General features: G+C 49.0%; 2 long non-coding RNA genes across 7 annotated transcripts in view; one reads left to right on the top strand and one right to left on the bottom strand.

The window, feature by feature from the left end:
• Positions 1-23,840, top strand: part of LOC139767686 (uncharacterized) — a 212,472-nt gene that overhangs the window by 95,305 nt on the left and 93,327 nt on the right. For all 6 annotated transcript variants that reach the window (XR_011717198.1, XR_011717196.1, XR_011717199.1 and 3 more), the window contains one exon: positions 6,189-6,312. This is a non-coding gene — a long non-coding RNA (uncharacterized lncRNA). The remainder of the gene's footprint in view (positions 1-6,188; positions 6,313-23,840) is intronic.
• Positions 14-13,588, bottom strand: LOC139767685 (uncharacterized). The gene is made up of 3 exons (XR_011717195.1): positions 13,479-13,588; positions 11,466-12,062; positions 14-155 (listed from the first exon to the last, which is right to left on the bottom strand). It is a non-coding gene; the product is annotated as an uncharacterized lncRNA (long non-coding RNA).

The following is a 23,840-nucleotide window of genomic DNA, read 5'->3' as shown; positions in this document are numbered from 1 at the left end:
TCTTCTTTGCAACCCCGCTTCTACTCGTTCGGCTCTCGGTCTTCTTACGCTCTTCTCTGCTTCTGCTTTGCTCGTCTTATTCTGCTTCTTCCGCTTTGTCCAGTCTTCCTCTCCTACGCGGGAATCTCTCGCTGCAACGCGTCTCCCGCTCGAAGCTGCAATCCAAAAAAATTAAATACATTTTTGCGTTGTTCGACGTCACGCACGACGAACATTCAACATCAACACTATAATTTTTTCTACGTCATAGGCAACTGTTTCACACGTTTTGTTCACGATCAGGAAAGCATTCGAATGTCAATGAGACATCTTCGAAGGTATTAGACCGTTCGAAGGCTGTCACAAAATTCACTGTAATTCTCGATAATATTAAGATCCGATTATAAATTCGATAATATTAAGATGTAAAATATTCTGACTCCCGGTACGTGAGAACAGCGTTTAACAGTTATTTAAAACATTGATTTTTGCTAGATGACACTGCCTAAAATCAGCTGTCGCAGTGCAAAAATATCGAGTGCCGAATAACGCGACCTGAATCGAATTAGAAGAATTCTAATAAAATTTCACGAATCATATCAGGAAGATATTAGTCTCGAGATTTTATCATCTTATGACTTTACGAGGTAACGTTAAATGCGATTCTCTTTCGACTGACGTTTATGAAGGGTTACACTTCCGGCTGCGACACAAACAATAATTTCAACCAGCACTGTCAGAAGCACGCACTAATTACGCGGCATGGTAAATTTCGCCCATTTGACACATCCAGCTCTCGTGTCGATAATTTAACGTTACACAAATTCATGTCCTTCTTTATGTTATACCGATTGTCGTTGACGCGGATTTTCCAATTAATTTCGCATTTTAGAAAAATCATCTGGCTCAAAGTGCGAAAGCGAAGAGCGCGAACGTCTTCTGCCGTCGCATCGTGCTCAGCACTGACAAGGGAAAGATACGGGACTGTATCATGCGTAATGCAAAAATTCAGGAAAGCCGGTATGGAGAACTGAAAAGGTTTATAACTGAAAGAGAGTAACATGTCGATAAATCAAATATTTATTCAAATAAAAGTAGTGCCAATATAACAATGAGTAATAAATCAGAGTACAGTGAATAGGATAAAAATAAATGTCCAGAGCACTGAATATTCTCAGGAATGTAGCGTAAAGTTGTGATTTACATTGACGTAACATCATGGCAAATAACGCGATGTCACACTATGACACTGCCGCTCACTGCTGTAGAATTACGTTCGCGATTATTATTATTTTTTTACTGCTCCTTCGTTAAATCGAGAATTTATATCTTTGCTGCAATTTTCAAATTACATCATTTGTTCCCGAATTATTGTCGAACACGCGGTCAGATTTTTTTTTGTAGGGGCTGTCACTGAGCGATGAATAGGGTCGACGCGTTGACGATGATGTCAATGAAATGCCAAATAATTTGTTGCGACGTGTACAAGGTTTACGCGACGTGTACTAGGTTTACGCGACGTGACGAGCATTGTCGGCTGCCCGCTGAATTAACGGCCAGAAATGATCACGCACGCAGATATTCACATAATCGCTAACTCGTTTACTCGCGACATGGCGATTCGTTACGTTTATTGTCCGCTATGTAATTCCGCAACCACGAGCATCAAACTGATGATTCGCGTGACCATCAATTTCGAGGTTTCGAGATAACGGCGATCGAGATTCCCTTCGTCCTTTCCCCGATCTGCCTTCTCGTTGTTCGCTTTCTCGCGATCTTACCGAAGCACATCGTACCACACCGGAAATCGAGAGGGGATCGAAGCGTGTGCGATCGCGACGAAACACTGTCGAGACGGCGACGATGACGTACCGGGCATGTCAGGATTCGGAACAGGGAATAGGAGGGGGTGGGTCAGTGTGGTGGTCTCGGACCGAAAGTGGGGAAAACTGAGTAAAATCACACGAAAGTGAAAAAGAGGCAAATAGCAGACGCGTTGACGATTGGGTGTATTAATCGGACCTAGACGCACGGTCGCCAAGTGTCGTTACGTTCACACAACTCGCGACACAAGATCAGCCGAGGCAGGATATTCCGAAAGAAAGAATCCGGAGGATCCCTTACTGGAGAGATCCAAGTGCGGATGACAGACGGGCAGATGCGGCAGTCGGTGATGGTCGGTAATACGCGTAATACGATCGTTGCACCTCGGTCCGGCTGCTCGCGACCTTCGTGCACGGTATCGGCCAAGACACTGTTCTTCCTCTTCGAAGGACGACGACGGTAACGACAACGACTACGAAGACGACGATGACTACGACGACGACGACGTACGACGGGGGGGAAAAAGCTCTCTCCTCTTCCGCGTTCGAGTCCTTGACGGAGGAGGAACCGAAACTGACTCGGGTCTGCGGCTCGCGAGAAACGCTAAGTCCTTCTCCGTCGGGGGCCGGTGGTGGCGCGCTTCTCAGACCGCGTGCGTCTGACTAAAAGCCACCCCCTCGTGCCTTAAAGAACGCGTGTTCGGGTAGGGGCGTTGTCTTAGGTGGTGCGCGGCCGCGAAATTTCTGGCCACCTCGGGGCGCCTTCGCCGTACGTCGTTTCTTACCGCGGCGATTTCGTACGCGGGTCCGACGGGCCCGGGCGCGGGCCCAGGTTACCGTGGACCGACTCGTGACCCCGGCCGCGTCCACCCACGACGAAAATCTACCTCCGGGAGGACGAAAAACTGAGGCCGCCGTAGGACAGGAGTTTTCAAGCTACCCCTCTTTTCCTTTGCCCCCACCAGACACGACGCCGAGGCGCGCGCTCTATCTCCCCCTTTTCCTCAAACTCTCCTCACCCTTCACCCCGCGCCCAGGTGGGTGGGGGATTCTCCGCCGCCGACTCCGCCGACGCCTCGTACGGGGGTAAGCGTCGTAAGGGGTGAGAGAAAGAGAGTGGGGCCGCTCTCCGTCTCCGTTTCGCCCGGCCAAGAAAACCCTCCCGGAAGGAGGGTAGGAGAGAGTCGTAAGAACCGATTATCTGTCTCTGTCTATCTCGATCGCTATCTTACACTCCGCGGTTACGTTCCGGCGTACGTAAGTACGCGAGGCCAGGACAAACGGGCTCTCGGATCGTGTACTCTCTTTTTGCTAAGGGTGCGTCCTTGAAAACTTTTCGTCCGACCGTCGCGGATCATCTCCGTCGCGTAGACTCACTTGGACTTTACACGATCCTCCTTTGCGAATCAATGAATTCTCATTTAAGAGATATGTATACAAGTCTCGAGACGCGCGCGACATGCGAACGCCACGAATCGGGATACTCGACTGACCGAAAAATTGTAGGGGGCTTTTGTATAAGGGGGTGTAACAGTCTGAGATACGAATAAAAAAGAAGGGGGACCGTCGTATAAAAATGGCCTCCTCCCTCGTGTCCCGTATGGCAACGCACGCGTGACTAATCGCGGGGGAGTGGGGTAGGCATTCTTTTTTATCCCTCTTCACGAATCGCCCTATGCCCAAGTTACGTGGCTCACGATCCGTATTCCCGATATTAATGCGCGAAGTTTGCTCGCAACTCGATGGCGATCAGTTGATTAAGTGTCGCGGATCCATCGATCGGGCCAGGGAAGCGGATTCGAATACATCAGATCACTTCGGCCATCCGTCATCCAATACTCTTCCCCTCCCTTCCCCCCCACGTTTTGAAAGTCAAATCGCGATTTAAACATGGATCATCGACCTTACGGAGGACGTCGACTTTCTAGTGGACGCGCTGATGCTCATTTCGCGGCGAAGGGTGGTCGATGGTCATCCTGCTCGTCTTACGCACCCTCCTCGCCGAAGTAGACAACCAAGCCATCCCTTCCTTCCCTTCTTCTCCCTCCCTCCCTCCCTGCCTCTCTCTCTCTCTCTCTCTCTCTCTCTCTCTCTCTCTCTCTCTCTCTCTCATCTAACGTAGCTGCCCCACCATTGCATTAAGCTCCTATTTCTCCCTTCTCTGCTAACGTCTTTCCCCTCTCTGCTCGCTCCTTCGTCCGTCTCTCTCTCTCTCTCGCCGCCGGTTTTCGTAGCTGAATCTCGCATACGCCACCCGACACCCGACACCCTTTCCTACATCCTTTTCTCTCCCTTCTTTCCCTCCCTTTCTCGGCCGCCTCAACTCGCGCTCCCCACCAGCCGGGCAACCCCCACGCGCCGCTTTTTTACGCTGGCTTCGTCCTTTTTTCCACGTGGTGTACACGTGGAAGTATGAATCCGGAAGGTGGGGAGGCGCGACCCCTTTTTTTCCTCAACCTGCCTCTAGCATTCACGCGAGAGAGCTCCGCTGGAGCCTCCGAGACGACGCAATAACGCGTCCACCCTTTCGTCCTTTTATCTCTCTTTCCTCCCTCGGTTGGAAGAGCAGCGGCGGCAAGAAAGGAGCAAAGAAAAGAACGTCGCGTCGCGTCCGGTCGCATCCCACCATCCATACCCACGTCGCGTCGTGTCCACCCTATCCGTGTCTCTTCCAACGCGCGTGCGACGAGGGTGGACCGTCGCGCGAAAAAAGTTAGCCAATGAGTCGGCCGTCTCACGATGGTGGAAAAATCGAGTGACCTTCGTCGCACGTGCAATCCCACGCGCGCGCGGTAACTTTCTTTATCGGCGCGACAGACCATCGAAAAATGTCTCTCGCTCCTTAAAGAGATATCCTACGACGACCGTTTCGGTATGGTATATCCGATGTGAGATCGATTATTAGTATGATGTATAGTACATTTTGCGTTACATGCCCGTACATGTCCAAGTACAACTAGAAAGGGGCAGGGAATTGCAACTCGTTAATTCAGTTTAATTTTACTTTATGTTTGTAGGAATGTCTTTCGTGATTAATTAATCTTTTCACCGTAACTTTATAAGTCATAAAAAAGGGAAATAAAGTAACTCTTAAGTCTTTCAGAGCATCGCAACGAAAAGAAGAGATATAACAAATAGACAAATATAATTTGTTGAGACATATAATAACTAATGGTCAGCCCTAGATATTCGCGAACTATGCGACGAGTAATTTCGCAAAGCTCAAACGCAGGAATATCCAATATCCAGTTTATCGGACACTGAACCGACGGAAGGCAGGAACAGGACGAAAGTAACGCACTTCCGACACGAGGGTCTCTGGCACGAAAGTGCCCGGGCGCGATCGCGATCGAACTTCCGTTCGCGGCAGGCTGCTGCCGTGGTAAGAATTTCGGCTCGCATGCGGGTGGAGAGGAGGGATTCGCTCGTACGTCCGCTACGCGCGAGCGTGTGTTCCTCCGGAGCTTCGAAAATAAGTACGTAGAGTGCATTGGGCAATCGAGGCTCACTTTAAATTACAAATGAAGCGGCCGGCGTACGCAAGGATAAAAACAGGTGAGAATCGAGCCTCCGCGCTCGGTTATGGGGTGGGCGGATTGTCAGGTACGCATACGCGTGAACGCACGCGTGTGGGTGTGTGCCGTACGCGTTACTCGTACCGCACAAACGTGCGGTACGTAACGTATGTACGAACGTACGTGCGTTACGTACACGACGTTTTAGATCTCAATCCCGATCCCGATTCCCCCTTGATCCCGATCGGCAGCTGGACTTCAAGAACCGACTAACGGACGGATACTTGCCGTGTACGAGAGTTGTTGCACGTGCACTTGCAACTCTGACGACCAGTTGTCCAGCTTTGCGCTCCGCGAATCGAGCCGATCGACTACCCCGATAGGACGTATGCGCCTTTGCGTAGGAAGACATTTGTCTTCTCGGCCTGATCCTGCCTACTTTGGATTGTCCGCCTTCTTTATCGCGAATGACGGGGGAGTGCGTGGAAATGTGTCGACGAAGGTGGTCGTCAGGTGGTGGAAACGCCGCCGGGATATTTGTTACCTCATGTCCCATGTACCTTCCGAATTTTTAGGCCCGCAGCAGGAATGACGTTATTTCTACTTCGATTAATCGATGAAAATTTATTAATCAAATCTTTAAAACACTCTTTTACGGATAGAAAATAAATGTAAAAATGATAGCAATGCCAATATAATACATTCGACTTGTTAAGAATTTTATTGAAATTTTATTATATGGAGAGTTATTTGACATGACCAATTAATACGATTCGATTAATATCTGTTTTCAATTTTCATATTTCTTTAACGCGTCTGTCACGCAAAAAGATTTCCAGCGTAATAATTTGTTCGTACGGTCTTTTCGCAGGTACTCGTTTTGCTGCTCGTGTGAAGTAGCCCCGTCTCAACCCCTGATCGGAAGAACCACCCCGTGGCGAGGTGACGCCTGGCGGCGGAATAAGGAACGAGGAAACGAACGAGTGGAGAAAAGGGTGAGTCGTCCTAAGGTTTTTGTCCATGCTAACTCCTAGAATATCGATCATGGAGCGGTAATGGTAAATGCGAGCAGATGCGCGATCACATGATATACCCAGTTACAAACTCGAATGGTGTATCATCGAAATAAAATTTAAGCAATGCCGTATAGCTTCGCGAAAGGTATCTAAAAATAACTCACAGAAAGTTCGAAAGACTATACTCTACAGCTTTTAGATACTTATAAGATTTTTCTTATATTCTTATATTCTTTTTCTTTTTCTTATATTCTTTGGAAAAAGAATGCTCTCGTAAAATTTGTATGAAATAAATAACAGGATATCGCCGAGTAGTAAACTTGTGTAATTCCGGTGAGTTCAGATATGAAATTTACAAGATGCAAGAAAGGGACGTTGGTGTTTCTTGCGTGACGACGAAGCGCGAGATATGCGGTGTAAAGACTACATCCTCGTAGTCATAGCGTCGAACAATTGAACTCACCGAGATCTGTTACATCGGTATTAATCCACGACCACCTTCATGCGCGTTGTCGTATTATCGTGGCGAACGCGCCGCGATACGCGAGGCACACTACTTTATTCGCCGGGAAATGAGATTAGGATCGTCGCGACGCGGACGGTCGCGATTCTCGTCGGATCGGCGAATCGGAGGAACGTGTAGCACGCGAGCCATCGAAACTGACGGCCCGGATTAAGAATTCTAACGGTAGGAGTAGCCGGTCGGCTGTAGGATGAAATGAGCGACGCGTCCGGCGCATTACGCAATGAAAGAAACAAATGAAGCTTAATAGAAAAACTGCCCGCGCTAGAAAAACCCATTCCGTCGTGCACTTAGTACAGCTGCGTCAGAAAGTGCATCGCCCGTTCTTTCTCCCCTCGTCGTCGACGAGCATACCGTGGTGAGCTCGACGCGATTTAACGTCCATCGAAAAACTTGGTGCCACTTTAAACATTAACTATTTAACGCGGAGTTTTAATAAAATTTGTTGCCTCTCGTGGAAAATCGCGCGGATTATTTAGATATCGACGTTCCTTCAATTTGCGGCATGTCGAACGAAGGTTGGAAGGGCGAAGCCATCGATGTACCTAAACCATCGCGAGGAAAGTCAGTGATCCGGCAAACTGGACGGGCAACAGCGAGACAACTTGTGAATTTTTTAGATCCCGTTTGGATGGACGGCTAATTAACAGTAATCGAGCAAACGTGTAGAATTGCCTCGCCGCTGACTGGTGTACTTTGTTCCGGTTCTAAATTTGATTTACATTAAATATGAGAGAACGCTCGTCGGGACGAGTCGGTGCGCGGTGCGTGCATGCGCGAGTCTACATTCGCCGCATTAAATATAACCAAACGCGGCAAACGCGCGTAATGAATCAAATTATTTCGGACCGCGTCGCGGTCGGGGGAATAATTTACCCCGTGTGAAAAGGACAAAAGCGTTTAAAAAGGATGAATTGTAGATTCGGTCGAGTTCGCGTGTGTACTCGATGTAGCGTGGTGTGGCCCCGGCTGTTTAGACAACCGATCCCGCCGATAATCGATACCCGCCGATTCCGGATAATTCAGGATGTCAAATGCGCGTCGCGAGATCAAAGGCCCGCGTATGTGCGTGCGTCTCGTGCGCCGTTAGCGCGTACGTGCGTGCATGCGTGAGCATCGTCGTCGCGGCATGGACACGGAGCGCCCGCGGAACGCGTCGCATCTATTTTTCCCGACTGTACCACCACTGTCGTCTGCGGCTGTGTCAATAGGAGCCAATCTAAGTACATATGCACACACATACGTAATGCAGCTCGCCGCACACTGCGACTCGTGATGCAATCGTGTGCCTCGTGCCTCGCGCAGTTTCGACATTCTCTTTGTCCCGCGCTATGCGCAAAGTGTGGTAACGAATTCCGCGATCAGACGTAATCGATCGATCTGTCGATGTGGGCCTGAAATTTTAACCATACTCCGCGATCGATCTCCGGCTCCTCAAATCGCGTCCCGAACGCGTCCAACGCGACGGTGATCGCGATTTAGCGGTCGATCCGCGCGAGTACCACCGGCGCGGCGTATCTATCGCTCTCGTGTTTTCTGAGACTTTACGCGAACCTCAAGAGATAAGATAAGCGTGCGCGGATCCAGGATCAAGGTGACGAAGATAGCATCGTGACTTCGGGCGGCATCGCGACAGTCGTGTCGGAAAAAACTGACGCGCCTCGCGTGTTATCGGAAAAATACGCCGCGCACCGTTCTTACGAAGCGAAACGTAAAATCTCAGCTTTGAAGCTCGGAAAACCTGCCCGTCAGAAATATCCGTATTTCTCATGAAAATATCTACGAGGATGTCGTAATCGTATTAAATTTAATTTTTAAAAGCGCCGATTGCCGAATCGCGACTACATGCGCGACGACGTGGAACGTCTTCAGAAGAGCGAGTCCTTTTTAATTATTTGCAAATCGTTTTTAATCGTTCAAATTGACGGCGCAGAAAGAACGAAATAATTTATTAGGCACTGTACGATATAATGGAAATTACGAAGACGAAGCATAACGCGGATTCACGGATAGGGATTTCGTAACATCGATGATACCGAGAAACAATGAATTTTATTTCTAATGATTTAGAACGAACGAATGATTTAGTAGAATTATAAATACGGCGAGCGAATCTCGTTTATTTTGTAGCGAACACCGTCGCGGGCAGATTTGTGCAATGACGAGAGTCATGAAAGATGGCAGACGCCGGTCGATGATCGGGAATATTTTTGCCTGCGCAGTCAGTACTTTCCGCCTCGTATATTTGCCGTAAAGTACGAGGGGGATAAAGCGGGGGGAGAGCGGCGAAATATATACATAGGAAGATCGTTAATCAAAGCGACTGGGAGCTCTGGTCCGGGATACCCGGCCGGTGGAGCGAACGGCGAGTTTTGCCATTTTTGGGGGGGAAAATTTTCCGCGGAAATCATTGACGTCGCCCGGGTCATCGACGAGCTCTACCCGGCGGACCGAACAGCTACACAACACGCACACGGGGGCACGCATCTGTGTGTGTGCATACGTGTCTGTGTGTGTACCAGGGTACACAACGTGGGAGGCTTGTGTCTCGTATATCGGGGTGGTAGTTCCCGCAGAGAACGGCGTGCGACGGCCTCCCATTGGCCTCCCATTGGCCGGTCCGGGGGTGGCTCGCTGCAGTCATCGATTCAGGCAGTCATTGGCTGACTCGGCCCCGGCCGCCATTTTGAATGACTCCGGGATCAATACGCGGGGTGCGGAAAAAAAAGTGCATGCAGGCCCACCGCCGCCCCCGGTTCCCTCGGCCGTATCTCACGGCCGTTCTATCTCCGTTCGCACGCCACCGCCGCTCTCCCTCGCTCTCTATCTATCAACCGGTTCATGCAACCACCGACACCGTTGCACCACCTCCTCTTTCCACCCAGGGGCACCCTAACGCCTTTCCGCCGCCGACTACCACCCGCCCCCTCCCTTCCCGCCCGTCGTTACCGCTCTTCCTCCGATGGCATCCCCGGCGCAACAACGCCAACCATCGACGACCCAGTCGAAGGGGGTGATAGGGCCGTTCACATGTATATGCGTGGAGGAACGCGTGCACGTACGATACACATACGCGAGCTCGAAAATCATCGAAAAAATACACGGCGAAAGCGGGGTTGCCGATGTTCCGCCGTGGCGCCGCCGCCGCTACCGACGCCCCCGCCCGTCGCCGCGTTCCACCGTCATTTTCTTCCCCCCCCCCCCCCGAGGATTGTGTCGAGAGTATATGCAATTCTCTCTTGCTCTTTCGCGTGTGCGTTGCTACGTTGCACGCTACGTTTTCAACACAGCCCAACTCGTCGGGAAATAGGAAATTTGAAATCGAAGCTCCGCATCACCGCTCGCCGAGCCCACCCTCGTCCCTCTTTCTCCCGCATCACCCTTGATCATCGGTAGAGCTCCCGGGCCTGGCACCAGACCCGGGGGTGCGTCATCGAACTCGGGAAATAGAATGATTTCGCGTACCGCGCGCTCTTTGTCTCGGGGATTCGCGACTCTCACCCCTTTTTCGATATTTTTTCCCCTTTTTCCCGTTTTTTTTTTGCGAGCAAAGCGGAAAGTTTGCTCTGCTCGACATCGTGAAATGATTAATCCGACAAAGAGAATTTTGTATGAAAAATAATTTGCTACGTTGTCACGAATATACGATCAGAATCGCATGCAGTTAGTAGCAAATGCAACGATTATCTTTTATAGAATTTTTTTTTGTATTTTTAAGCTTATCAAAAACTCGTTATCGTTTAAATGATGATAGAAAATCAAGCCCGAATGGAAACTTATTCACGAAACCGAAATAGTTTACGTTAAGACCAAAGAATTCATAATAAATACATAGAACTATACTCTCTATTGCCGAGAAACTTGTTCTGAAATATGTTTGAGGTTCGTCCTGCGACAGGCCAACAATCAAGTCGTTGCACACTACTTAATAATCCGCGAATTATAATGGTAATATACATAACAGCGATTCTCTAGCGGGTAACAGTAGTCATTACGGTAGTCGCTATTATTACGGACACTTTCGCGTTTAACTGTTTTACCGTAATAAGCCGTGGCCGTTCAGAGAGAGAGAGAGATAGATATATATATATATATATAAGCGAGCGAAAGAGCGAAGCGAGCAATGGTAGGCAGGCGGCGCGGCCCGCGCGAAAGTATGCATTACGCCGGCTAAGTTTTATAGCGGCCGTTGTTAGGTGGTGCCGCGCGCGCGCGCGAGGGCTGTCATTACGGAGTAACTTGTAAAACAGTTGCCTTTGGACGTAATGTTATTTGCACGATACGGATTTAAGTGCCGATCACCGAAAGATTTATCGTTCCGTTTATGAACCGGCCGCTAAACGGCACGACGGATCTTCGTTCCGCGAGGAAGTCGGCGCCCCTTCGTTCTCTCTCGGCGAATCGCGCATCCGACGCGATCCGCGGATGAGGATCCGCTCGAGGGGCCTCTCCCGCTCCTTTCGGAGCATGGATATGGCGAACCCTTCCTCCCGAGCGGCGACTCCGGAACGAAGATCTCTCTCGCGTTAGAATAATGGACAGAGGAAAAATGTATTACAGGCATGCCACATGCAAAGATCGATATCCAGTTAGTTGGTGGGGTACTTACGTTTGGAACCGAACTAACTGAAACAAGGACATAAGGCTTCTCTTGGTAGCAACGACTTTTAGATCACATTTTTAGTTATTAAGAATTTTATCGTTTTTTTTCATTTTTCGCTTTTAAATTTACGTTTAAAATCTAAAGTTTCTCAAAACTTGTTAAAAATATACTTTAGTCATATCTTTACAATTTACTTTGTAGGCGTCTAAAGTGTTATCTTTTTTGTTTCTTTCCCCCCTGTGTCTCTCGTTTGTTCCTTCGACAGTGTAGGTGTACTCTTCTTCTTTAAGGCAATGCTTTTGTTTCAATTTCGTTTCTTCTCTTTTTTTGGTGCTTTTTTCGCGTATTTTTCTTGATTTTCTGTATTTTCTCCTTTTTCTTCTTAATCGTCGTCTTCGTAATCGTCGTAATTTTGAAATCAGGATCGCTCGAAAGTGTGTTTTAGCTTCTCTAAATTATTTAAGTCCTTTCGGCAAAACTTAAGAGGAGTTGTTCAGACGTTGTGTTTCACAGACAAAAATCGCTGAGTGTTTTGGAAACGGCGAAATTAATTTTTCAATGAAATAATTATGACAACACACATAACAACACAGTGCGACGCGTCTGAAACAGAAAAGAAAGGGGGTCGCCGGGCCCCCGTAGGTCCTCGTTACGATCGATTCGCCGAATGACTTCGTGATTGACGGTGGGTCCCGCTCGCGGTGATTCACCGCGAACGGATCCACCGATTGCTTCGTTTTTTTAACGCGATTTTTTCGGTAGAACGATTTACGGTTACGGTATTCGGAATTTCGAATCTCGTGAAACGTTTGCGGAGGGACCGAGAAGCATACGAGCAACGATAGGGTACATCGATCATGACAGATTTTAAGTTGTTGAATGAATCGCGATTTCCGAGAGCAATTTAATTTTCATTCAAAGTTAAATCAATTACTAACTCGGAATTAAATATCAGTATACAAAAAGTAAAAAGTAAAAAAAACTAAAATGTAGATTTAAATTTGTAAAATAATTTGAAAAAAGCAATCTTTAAATTTTGAAAAGTTGAACTATAATTCTTTTAAAGGGGTTGCTCGGGGTCACCCCTCGCGCTACTAGCCGAAATGAAATTCCAAGTCAGATATTATCTTAGATATTGAAATAAAAGTGCGATAAAATCAAAGGAAGACTTTATCCATGCAAATTACCCGACGGATCTGGCATCATCGATAGGTGTACCCACCCTCGAGGCATCCCCCGAGTCCACGTCGGCGTCGGTCAAAGGCCATTCGAATCTCCCGCGCGACAAAAGGAAAAACCCTTGGTATAAGAAGGGGGCCACGTGACTCGAGGAACGAATGAGCGTCTTTGCCACCCCCGCCGCGACGTTCTCGCCCGCCCCCTCCACCTTCTCTCTTTCCCCTTCTAGAGAGGCGCGCGGCGTCGCTCCTTGCGCGTCGTGGTAAGACGCGTCGGGACGCTGCCTCCGTCCTCCTCGCACCCTCGTAAGCTCCCTGTCTCACGTCCTTTCTCCCTCTCCCTCTTTCTATCTCGCCGCGCTCTCTCCATCCTCGTGCTTTCCCGGACTTTTCTCCCCCACGTGCTCCTCGCGAGTCGGCAGTGTCTGCTGGCACGTCGCGGGGTGGCGATCTTGGGGTAGAAAGGACTCTTCGGAGTCCGCTCTTGCTCCTCCACCTCCTCCTTCCTCGGCGCTCCCTCTCTCGCCGATCCTCTCTCGTGAGATCTTTCGTCTTGCTCTCTTTCTCCCTTTTGTAGATCGCTCCTTACGTTCCCGAGCGTACAAGGTACTCCGGATCGCCTCCTCGGGGGAAGCCCCGCGAGAAGCCGCCCCCCAAGCCGTTCCCGGTCCCTCCTTTCTCTCCCGTACACGCGGACTTATACACGCGGCGCGAGGTCTTTCGCGTAATTCTCCGGTTTCTCGCGTACGAGCACCTCCGCGATCGCGACACGCGTCTCCGACGAATCGTCACGGCACGGCCCGCCGCGTTTACGCGGATATTTCCGCAGGATTTCGGTAACCTTTGATAGAGGCATTGCGAGCATCCCCGTGTCTGAGTAGCAACTGCGCCGTGGCCCCGTGCCGGGCACCCCCACCTCACCTCTTCGCCGCCTCTATTGCACCACACGCCGCCCGCCGCCTAAACCGTGCCGAAGCGAGCCACCAACCCTCTCTCGGACGCGCGCTGGCCCTCCACCCGCGCTCCATCTCGCTCCCTCACCGGTTCCCTGCCGCCACCGTTCGCCCTCTCGCACATTCGCCCGTACGCCCGTCCATCCGTCCGTTCGTCCGTCCGTCCATCCACCCGCTCCCGTTTGTCCTCTCTCTCTCTCTCTCTCTCTCTCTCTCGTCTCTCTTTCGCGTTCTCCGTCGCTTCTCTTGCACGGCCGTTGTTTCGTCTCGCTTTCTCTTTCCGCCCGCTCGGACCACGAACCGGCGTTCGCTCGGTTACTCGGACGCGCGCCTTCCTCTTTCGCCGTCTTCCTCGCGCCACCCCGCCCGCGCCCAGCAGGACGATGTGCGCTGTGTGCGATGCGCTGCGCTCCACATTGTCTGTGTGTGCGTTTGTGCGCTCTCTGCGCTCTGCGTTCTGCGCGCGGCCGTGCCCAGCCCGGCGCGCGCGCGACGCTGCGCGGCTAGGCGCACCGAGGCGTCAGGTGGATGACGCCATGTACGTCGCGCAGACCGTTTGTAATGACGGTAACCGGCCAACGCCGCTCCTCTCTCGAATCCGGATAAGTTTTCATGGCCAGCGGCGCCGACAGCTACGAAAACGATCGCGTTGATACGTCCCACCTCGACAGAGGGTGCGAATGCGATTTAGATCATTTAGTTGCGGAAATTAGGCGCGGAAACTAGCGCCTAATTTTTGCCTCGCCCCCCCCCCTCTTTCTCCTCTATTACGCTAGTAGCTCGTAGGCCAGAGAAGGTAGTTTTCTCTCGAAGATATAACGAAGCCTTATAAACTTCGCAAGGCTCGTGATAGAGCGAATTAATCCGCGATTGTTCCATTGCTAATTAAAGTTATTTTTTAACTCGACAAACAATCTGAATTCTTGATAATTACTCGTGATAAATATCCGTGGTAGGTTGATGATAATCCGCTGTAGAAACTTCTTATTATTAAAGGGGAAGACGTCTTCTCAAGTTTAGGCGCGAGTTAATCGAGCAGTCAGCACCAAGTTGGGCATTCGTAAGATCGATATTTTCGATGCTACTTATATTTTCAAGGCTATTTAATTCGCGTCCACCGATCGTTGCCAGTAGACACCTGGCGAGAAAGAACCAACGACGGCATCCCAGGAAGGAACGGATTAACGACCGTGCTCGAGTATTCAATTACAGGTTTTACGCGATTTAACGATAGTTAAAGTAGCAGCCTTCGCTAGTATCTCCAACACTCCATCCCAGGGGCCATAGAACGGCTGGTAAACGATGAGGGGTGGCTTCTCTGTCGCTACCCAATAACGATTTGGAGGCGTTATCGTGGCTTTACATCCCTTTGGCCCTGCCGTGACAGTAAGGTTAGCACGCCGTTGTTGCGTACACGCCAGAATTGAGTTCACGTTCATCGTGTATTTCGAATCGTGGCACTGACCACAGCACACCCCATAGTACTTTATAGCGAGGAGATAGACGAAAGAAGATAGCGTTAAAAAGTACCTTCTTTTCTTCCTTCGTGATTTTAAATATTCCCAAATTTACAATAGAAATTTTTTCAGCAAAGAACTATATTTAGAACGCGTGTTTATTATATAAGAATTTGACTAATACAATCATTTCTTTTAAGTATTAGGATTGAAATATTTGCGAGACACTAACGATTCATCTCCAGTAATCTCGAGACAAGGATATTTCTGTCAAATTAACTATTCGGATACTTAAGTCAAAAGGGTGGCTTTTAATCTCTGGAGAAGCTCGACCTGCCTGGCACGTCGATCGGTTTACTCCGTCTTCGTCTCTCGTATGCAATAACAATTTGGAGGCGTCCGTGCGGCTTTACGTGCTTCGGTACCACCGTGACAATAAGGTTAACACAACGGCATTGCGTACGCGACGTAACCGGGTACGTACACCATCGTATTTCGAATCCTAGCGCTGACCGCAGCTCGCTCCATCGCGCTTCCACGGGGGTTGCTCGGCTGCCCCCAGGTCGGCGTGCCTCGCCTCTGGAAATTCTCCAGCGGCATTCCCTAGCGCGAGCCTTTCGTCGATAGAGAGGCTGGATCTTATTACGACCTGCAGACTACGCGTCGAGGTATGATTTCGTTGCATATGATGCGGAGAGACTCGGGATCGATCTGTTCCGAGGGCTGGGGCCGACGTTTTCAATTCGCTCTCGCCACGACTGTATTTTCTGCCTACGAAACTTTTGCGTCCGTAAACAAAATATTCAATAACGTAAAATGGAAAATTGTGTATTCCGATTTTATCAACGAAATTACATGTCAACATTTTAATATGAGGACTGCGTTCCTACATAGTAATAAAATATAAAAATATCGTATAGTGATATAAGAAACACTTTTTATAAATGAAAAAAATTGTAGGATAAAAGAGCTTGTAATTGGCTTCGAGTTTTGAGATATCGTCAAACTGTTTTCTCCAAGTTCTCGTTTCTTTTTCATCTCCGAAGCATCAACCGCGACGAACGCTTCTTCCGCAGGAAGACGGAGCCCAAAGGGAGGGAACCGCGGCAAGGAAGGGTGGCCACGGTTGAAAAAGAGGGATCTCGCAGACGATCCTTTCGTCTCCCTACCTACATCTCCGGCGGCTCCTCGTAATTGTATCGATTGTCTTAGGGCGACACTACGATCGACCGTTACGCGCCACGAAAGGTGCACCGGTCGCGTACCGTCTCTCTTTCTTTCTCGCGTCCCATCCCCCTTTCTTCGGTACGGGGTAACAACCCGCTTTGTCGTTTCGCTCGATCGAAAAATAAAAATTCCTAACCGGATGAAAGTTTGACCTGGATCTTTTGTGGACGGCGCGGTGAGAGGGGGTGAGTAAGGGGCAGCTCGCAGACAATGCGCCGACGAAATTTGCATATACGCGAACGGCCAACGACGACGGCATGTGGCGCATCGCATGGGCTACTTCTCTTTCGAGACAGGGGTAGGCCTGAGGAGGGTCGATAAAAGGGAAAAAATTGGATTTCGTCGCCTCTATCGTCGACGCGTACGCTGTGTACTTCATCGGGATACAAAGAAGGACAAGGGCCGACGGAGAGCCCAGGTAGGTCGGTAGATAGGACCGGCTGACTCCGGACAAGGGGATGAATTCCGTTTTTTTTTCATCCCTTTTCCCGTCCCTCGTTGTACCCGACCCATCGCCCATCGGGTAATCATAATAATGAGAGGAGAAAGACCGGTTGACCATCGGGCGGACCGAGGGGCGATAAAACAATCGCGGCTCATTTTTTGCCGCGGCAGCTGCAGCCAGCGCGGCATCAACCGCGATTGTTGGGTACGACCCTTGGACATTGTACGGGCCAGATTCTCGATTTGTCGACGTATCGCCCTTCTCGCACGGATTATGTCGATAGGTTTTTCGCGGCGTCAAGGAAAATAAAAAGTCTATCGATTCCACTGAAATCATTTAAGCTCACGACGCAATAAATGGCGCGATCGAAATCAATTTTAATTAAGTATAATACATTAAAATCAGAAAATTGTTGATCTAATTTAAACGATGCTCGCCGTCAACGTTCGCCTCGTCACGAGATATCGATTCACCTATCCGTAAGCGGGACGAAAGCCCGAGAGAGGATCGAGAACGTCGGAGGGACGGCGATTCGTTGGACACCCTCTTGGCTAGTCGCCTAATGATCGGCGGAGGAATCGTGATGGCGAGCGGGTGGCGGAAGAGAGACAGAGAGAGAGAGAGTTGCGGGAAGAGGTCGATGGCTGACGTCCTGGGTAATTAGTAAAAACAAAGGAGCCTGGCCGGGAGAAGGAATCGAGAAATGGTCGTTGGAGGCGAACATAAGAGACAAGCTGAAAGAGAAGCAGAAGATCGCGTCGGAGGCGACGGGCGGCGATGAGGGCGGCAGTGGGTAGACGCGAGATAAAATCTAAATGAGAAAGTAATCCCTCGACGTTGATGAGGAAACGAGCGAGAGGCGGCAGCGGCGACGGCGAGGGAGGCGCAAGGGGGGAGAAGGCGGTGAGAAACGATCTCTCCTAGGCGCTTCCTTTTTCGTCCTAGGTCATGGCACCTAGGCGCTCGTTGTGCGGTGGCCTTCCGCGATGTAAACACCTAGCGCATCACACAGCCGGCCCAGTTGGTGCTATCAGGCTAAGCGCTCGGGCTTAACCTAACCCAACCCAGCGTGTCGACGACCATCGCCACTGCCGCTGCCGCATGTCCGGCGTATATAGGTGGTCCTATCGATTCCCACCTCGAGAAAATAACGGGGATCTCTCACGGCGGAGAGAACTCTCGCCGCGCTCTCCGCAAAGTTATTTCGCGAAAGTTGCGCGAAACGGCCCCCGTTTCGCAACCCTCTCCCCTTCCCTCCTTCACTCTCCTGTATTTCGTTCGGCAACCGCCGTCATTGCTATCCGTTTCGCACCCTCTCGGGCGGCTAGAAGGGTGGAGCGAAGGGCTCGCGGCTCGAGGGTAATCAAATGAAAACAAAAATCGCGGAGCCAACCTCTCCCGACCGCCCGAGAAGAGGAAGAAAGTTACACGGCCAACTCTCGCCTTTTTCACCGCAATTTGCGGCCGATTCAGCCATGAATCTCGGTCCCTGCCTCGTTGAACGGCTCCTCGCGTATTTCCATCCGTGTATTTCCCTGTACCGCCCCGTGGACGACCGCGGCGAAGGTCAATGTTCCCTACGTCGAGCCGATGCTTGCTCGATGAAAGCTCGCTCGCGGGCGCGCGGTTAATCGCGTTCGCAAACGATCAATCGCGTTCGAGTTATTATGCTCCAATTTTCAGCTCGATCAGTTTGTTAACGCGCTATTCCGTGCTATTCAGTCTTCTCCTGATTTAATAAACACACGGTACTCCAAGTTAATCTTACTCTCTGGCTGGAAATAGACAAGCTTGGCCTTTCCACACGCGATTCCTTCCGCTCGTCCTTCGTCGAGGTCGGCGGCATGAGCGACGGTGGCCCAGATTTCACGAGGCTAAATCGCAAGAGTCGCTCTCGCGAAGGAGGCTCTCGTTTCGCGGATTTTTCAACATTCTCGGGAATCGCGTGACCGACTGTCGTCGAGAAAACGACGGAAGGCGGAGGGCGGGAGTGTGGCGCGAGAGAGGACAATCCGTTTATTAAGTGTTCCATATGGGCCAGATGTCCATCCTTCGCGCACGTAACACGTGGATAATCGGAAGAGCTGAGCGTACCGAGCCGCCGATCACTGCGGCATATGCCGCGATCTCCCGAGAGAGCAGCTGTGGCCCGCATCAGAATGTATCGACAAGGTAAAGTGCAATCTCAGAAGATTATCATGCCGAAATACGTAACACGTGTGGCTTCCTACGGAGCTTCACGTCGACGCTCTCTTTCACGAGGAAAACACGTCAATGAAAATATTCCCGAGTCAATTAATATTAATGAATTAATTATTTATTTGTATACGATGTTAATTATTTATATACAGCGTAAATTATAACACACGAAAAGTACGACATATCTGGAAAGTTGGAATCACACGTAATTTTTAAATATTTATCGTGTTCTTATAGCCTCTGGTCGCATGGAAACCGCTACTGTTCCGCGATCGTCGAGTCGCCTCGATGTTATAATACTTATACTTACGGATCGCGCGTTTAAATAAGTAAGTGACTATTTCGGCCACTCATCTTCCGAGGTCATCGTCGCCGGGCCTCATTGTTCGGGTCTCATCCCTTTGTGCGCGCGTGTCTGGTCTGTTTTCGGAAAGGGAACAAAAGGTATGGAAAGGGGCCGAAAAAAAGGAGAGTGAGAGAACTTAAGGGCGCCATTGTCCGCCGGAATATCTACGAAGAATGCGAGCGGACTGATTTCGCCGCGCGACGTGCCGTTTTGCTCCCATTACAAAAAATAATAATTAGCCGGGCGTTTTGTGTGCCGCTCGGTCGTGGTATATAGCGGGGGAATTCTTTTCAGCGACACATACGGCGAGACGCGCTTATGTGGCATTCCTCGGGCCTATGTCAATCGTCGGGTCTCGTACGCATGTCGATTCTCCGGCGCAGCCGGCGCATTCTTGGCACGCCGTTCGCGAGGCGCGTTAACTTTGTTTATCTATAAAGTCGCGTCGTTGATTAAGTCACGGTAAAGTCAGGCCAGGGGGGAAACGCGAGAGGAGAATACGGTTAAGATCCAGCAATGTTTCAAACTGCGCGGCGTAAACCACGCCGGCCAACTCGACTCCGTTCCTTATCGCGCGAGGAGCGGCCCCGAGAAGTCCTTACTCGCGCTCTTATAATGAAATTCGCCGCGGCGAAGAAAGTTTTAAAAGTGCAAAAGTGCGCCGAGAGACAAAAGAGCGACACGCGGGGAGCTTGACAGGGAGGACGAGATTTAGGAGGATCATAAATCGAGACGACGTCTTGGCGTCGCGAGAACCTCGACGAGATTAGAGAGGAGGCGCTCTCTCGGTCCGTCTCTTTTTCTCTTTCTTTTCCTATCTCGAAAAAAGGATCATCGCGGAAACTTTGCTTCGTTAGCGACAGTTTTATCTGTGTCTTTTATTTCTCTGTAAAAGGAAAAACGAAAGAAAAAAAAAACAAAAAGATTTTTTAATTACCCGACACACATAATACAATTCATACGTTAGAAGATTATTTAGCATCAGATCTGATTTGATTTATTTACATTCAAATTATTTTATCGATAATTAGTGATCTCATGAACATAAGAAGTGAAATATCGCAAATTTTAACGATGGAGAAGCGATACGTTTGTTTTTAATTGAAAGCAAAGTCTGTGGATTTTTAATTAAGAAAATTCTCTCTCTCTCTTTCTCTCTCTTTTTCTCCCAAGATCTACCTCTGCCGGTCCATCTATCCATCCATCCATCCACCCATCCATCCATCTATCGAGTACTGCCTGTTCCTCGGAGGCTCCTCAAACAGTTTTATAATTGATTTCATTTTCATTTATTTTAGCACGAACCCCCTCCCTCAGCTTCCGCTCGCTCTCTCGTCACTTCGTCGTGCCTTGAGAAGACAGTGTCACCCTCTCGTTCTCCCCTTCTCTCCTCGTAGCACCCCGTCGTCGCCGCGACCTCACGCCGCAATCAATTTAATGTTTTAATTAAGAGAGTATCCGTGAAAAATTAGATTTTAATCGGATCGCACCTTTCCATCGGCGCCCTTCCGCAGTTCTCTCTATTTATTTTAGGGCGGTGCCTTTTAATAAATAATTTTAATTGCTCTGGCCTTTTCAAGACAGGACTCTCAAACGAGTGTCGCTCGTCTCTCTTTCGTCAACGGTGATTTTTGGTGTGCCCAATTTTCCGCTGACCGATCTGATCAAGCCGCGTGTACGCGGTGACGTCCCTACGCACTCGCACATTTACGCGGTTAAATATATACTTTGTTCTTCTTTAATAATACAAGTAGAGCGAAACTTGTCGCTCTACGTCTACGTTTCGCAAGAGCGCCGGCTCGGTATTTGGCAAAAGACATTGTTTTTTAAACCGCGACTTTTCGGTCATTCGGCCCACGTTCGTCCCATATCAAATCGCGCCGCGTTTCACGTCGAAGAGAGAAAGAAAGAAAGAAAGAAAGCAAGCCGTATGTGCGTGTTTTAATTACGCGCACACGAAATTTAATTAATACCGTTGCTCCGGAGGGCGGGGGAGGCGCGACGCACTCGCACGTTCGTCCGCATGCGATCGATGGATTGTCCTCGAACGGTCAAATCAGTTGCGAAACGAAGCTGCCGCGCCGTTGCCCGGTTAGCAGCCGCGCTCGGCGTGGTCTAAAAAAGAAAAAGGTAGGAGAGAGAAGGTCCACCATTTTCCGCGGCTATTCTCGAGTGTTATGCAACCGCCGACCGATGCATTTGGCCGGGCAGAGCTTTATGGCCGAAGCTCGCACGCGCAAAAATGTTTGTTTTAACTTTGGTGCCCGCCTACCCGTCGCCCCCTGCCTGCATCCCTTCCCTTCCCGCCCCTATTCAGCCCCCGGACGCAGCCTTGAATTATTCGGAATGCGAGAAAATCTGTAAAATTAGACCTTCCGCTCTTCCGTGCATCTCTGCCCGTCCCTCTGTCCCTCCGTTCCTCCTCCCTTTCTCTCTCTCTCTCTCTATCTATTCTATCGCTGTGGAAAAGTTGGCCGAAAGACGCGAGCGGACTTTTCTAGCGTTACCGTAAATGCGCATCGATCTCGCCGACGGATTAATCGATGAGTCGAAATTAACCCGTGGGTATTCGCGTCACGAAACAGGCGTTGCTGCAAGTTAAAATAGCGCGTATACGTAATAAACGTAAATCCGTACTTTTATCGACTTTAACATTTCAGAGGAGTAAAAACGGAGTTAAATTTATTTATAGAAAGACAATTCGCATAATCGTCGTCGCGTAATAGGAAAATTGCATTTGATCTGAGAATATAACGCTGCGTCGTCGTTGACTGAACGACCGGCAACTACGAGAATTACGCATTTAGAAGTCGATTTCTTTTCTCGGACCAAAACACTGTACCGATGCTTTTAAGATATTTCCATTTGTAAGTCGCGGCATTAAACAACGAGTATCCCTCTTCGGCATGCTAATGGAAATCGTCTTAAAAAGTTGCCGCATGGCCCTGGGGATGCCACCTGCGAAATTTCGAAATCTTCCAACGCGTCTCGGTAGGCGTATTCCCACTGGAACGCCCAAAAGGAAACGAGAGAGCGAGAGAGAGAAAGAGAGAGAGTCGAGTAGCTCGCCCTTTCCATATTTTTCACCCTCCATTTTTACGCCATCTTTCGTCAGCAGCGGCCCACCCTCTCTGTATTTCCCCCGACCCTTTTCCACGCTCTTTCCCTTTTCTCTCTCACGCACGCCCTCTCTTTCTGTCTCTTTAAACTCCCCCTCTCGCTCTGCAACGTCCACCGTCCTTCTCCATTCGTTACATGGCTCTTCCATTGTTTTGATCAATAAAGCGCAATTGAAATGACTTTGTGGGACGGATATTCTTTTTTCATAACTGAATACAATCAAAAGGTACATTGTACGTATCAAACGGTAGTGGATCGATCAAACGTGAATGATTTTTAGTTTTTTGCGTCGGAGAGCTGGGCTTCAAGAGGCGATTTTCATTATTCAGCTCATGGACGATGGGCTTTCTGACTACTTAAATTTCAGAGGCTGAGAGATAAGAGAGAACGAGACGAAACTTTTTCTCCTCCTAAAAAGAAAGAAAAAATCTAATTTCCGGCTCGCGATTGGACGATTCAATCTGTCGTAAGGATAATGGAATCTGTAAAAGTAGTTTCTTTCTCCTTCTCCTCTTTTTAACAAATTGGGAGCTAAATTTTTTTTTTCAACGTTCTGTCGCATAACAACCTTTTTTCAATAATTAGATTTTCCATTGATTTTATTTGCCTATTACATTTTGTAACAAAACAAACAGCCTGCCATTGCATTTTATCGAACAATTCGTGAAGTATTAAATTTTTGCGGCTTTATGAACATTTTATATACCGTCGAGCCGGTTCTTCCATTTTATCCATTTTGATTCATTTAATTGGCTAAATATTTTTTTAATCACGTTATCCGTATATGAATAGACGAAACATCGGATAAACTTTAACGCCGAGCGCGACTCGAATTAGCGCACCTTTTCATAGTAATAAATCTATTTTTATCGCGTGTATATATTTTCCTGTGAAATAGTATTAATCCATTGTTTTAATTGTCGAAAATAGCTATGTCCATCATCGGCAGGATACTATGAATTATTATTATCTTTTTCGCGCCATATTTTATAACTCGACGAAAATCATTTTACGTAGCGTACTTGAAACTTCGTCTGTACCGTTAATATGTATCGCGACACGAATTATTCACGAAACTTTTACATTCAACTGAGAAAAACTAATATCACGGTGTCTCAAAATATTGCTCGTCTGAATATCCATTCTTCTTTCATATCATCAAGACACTTATTTAAAGACAGACACTCCGTATTGTTTCTAGCGCATTCGGAATAAGACGCACCAAAAAATATCGTTATTATTATTAAAATTGCGGTGGTAACGAGGGAAGACAGAAGCGGAGACCGAGCTTAAGGGAATAACTCGACCTTTTTTTTTCCCGTCCCCGCTCATCATCTCGGAGCAGGCTCCGAGTATTCTTCTCGCGGTGTGCGAGGAGTAATTATTTTTCCGGCCCTCATTCTCATGGCAGGCTGGTCCCATTCTCCACCCTCCTCGCACCCTCGGTGCCGAGGAT

Source organism: Temnothorax nylanderi, unplaced genomic scaffold (assembly GCF_030848795.1).
Source record: "Temnothorax nylanderi isolate EJ_2023f unplaced genomic scaffold, tnyl_v1.0 TNYL_tig0011_pilon, whole genome shotgun sequence".
Classification (NCBI taxonomy): domain Eukaryota; kingdom Metazoa; phylum Arthropoda; class Insecta; order Hymenoptera; family Formicidae; genus Temnothorax; species Temnothorax nylanderi.
This window is presented reverse-complemented; position numbering and strand designations above follow the sequence as displayed.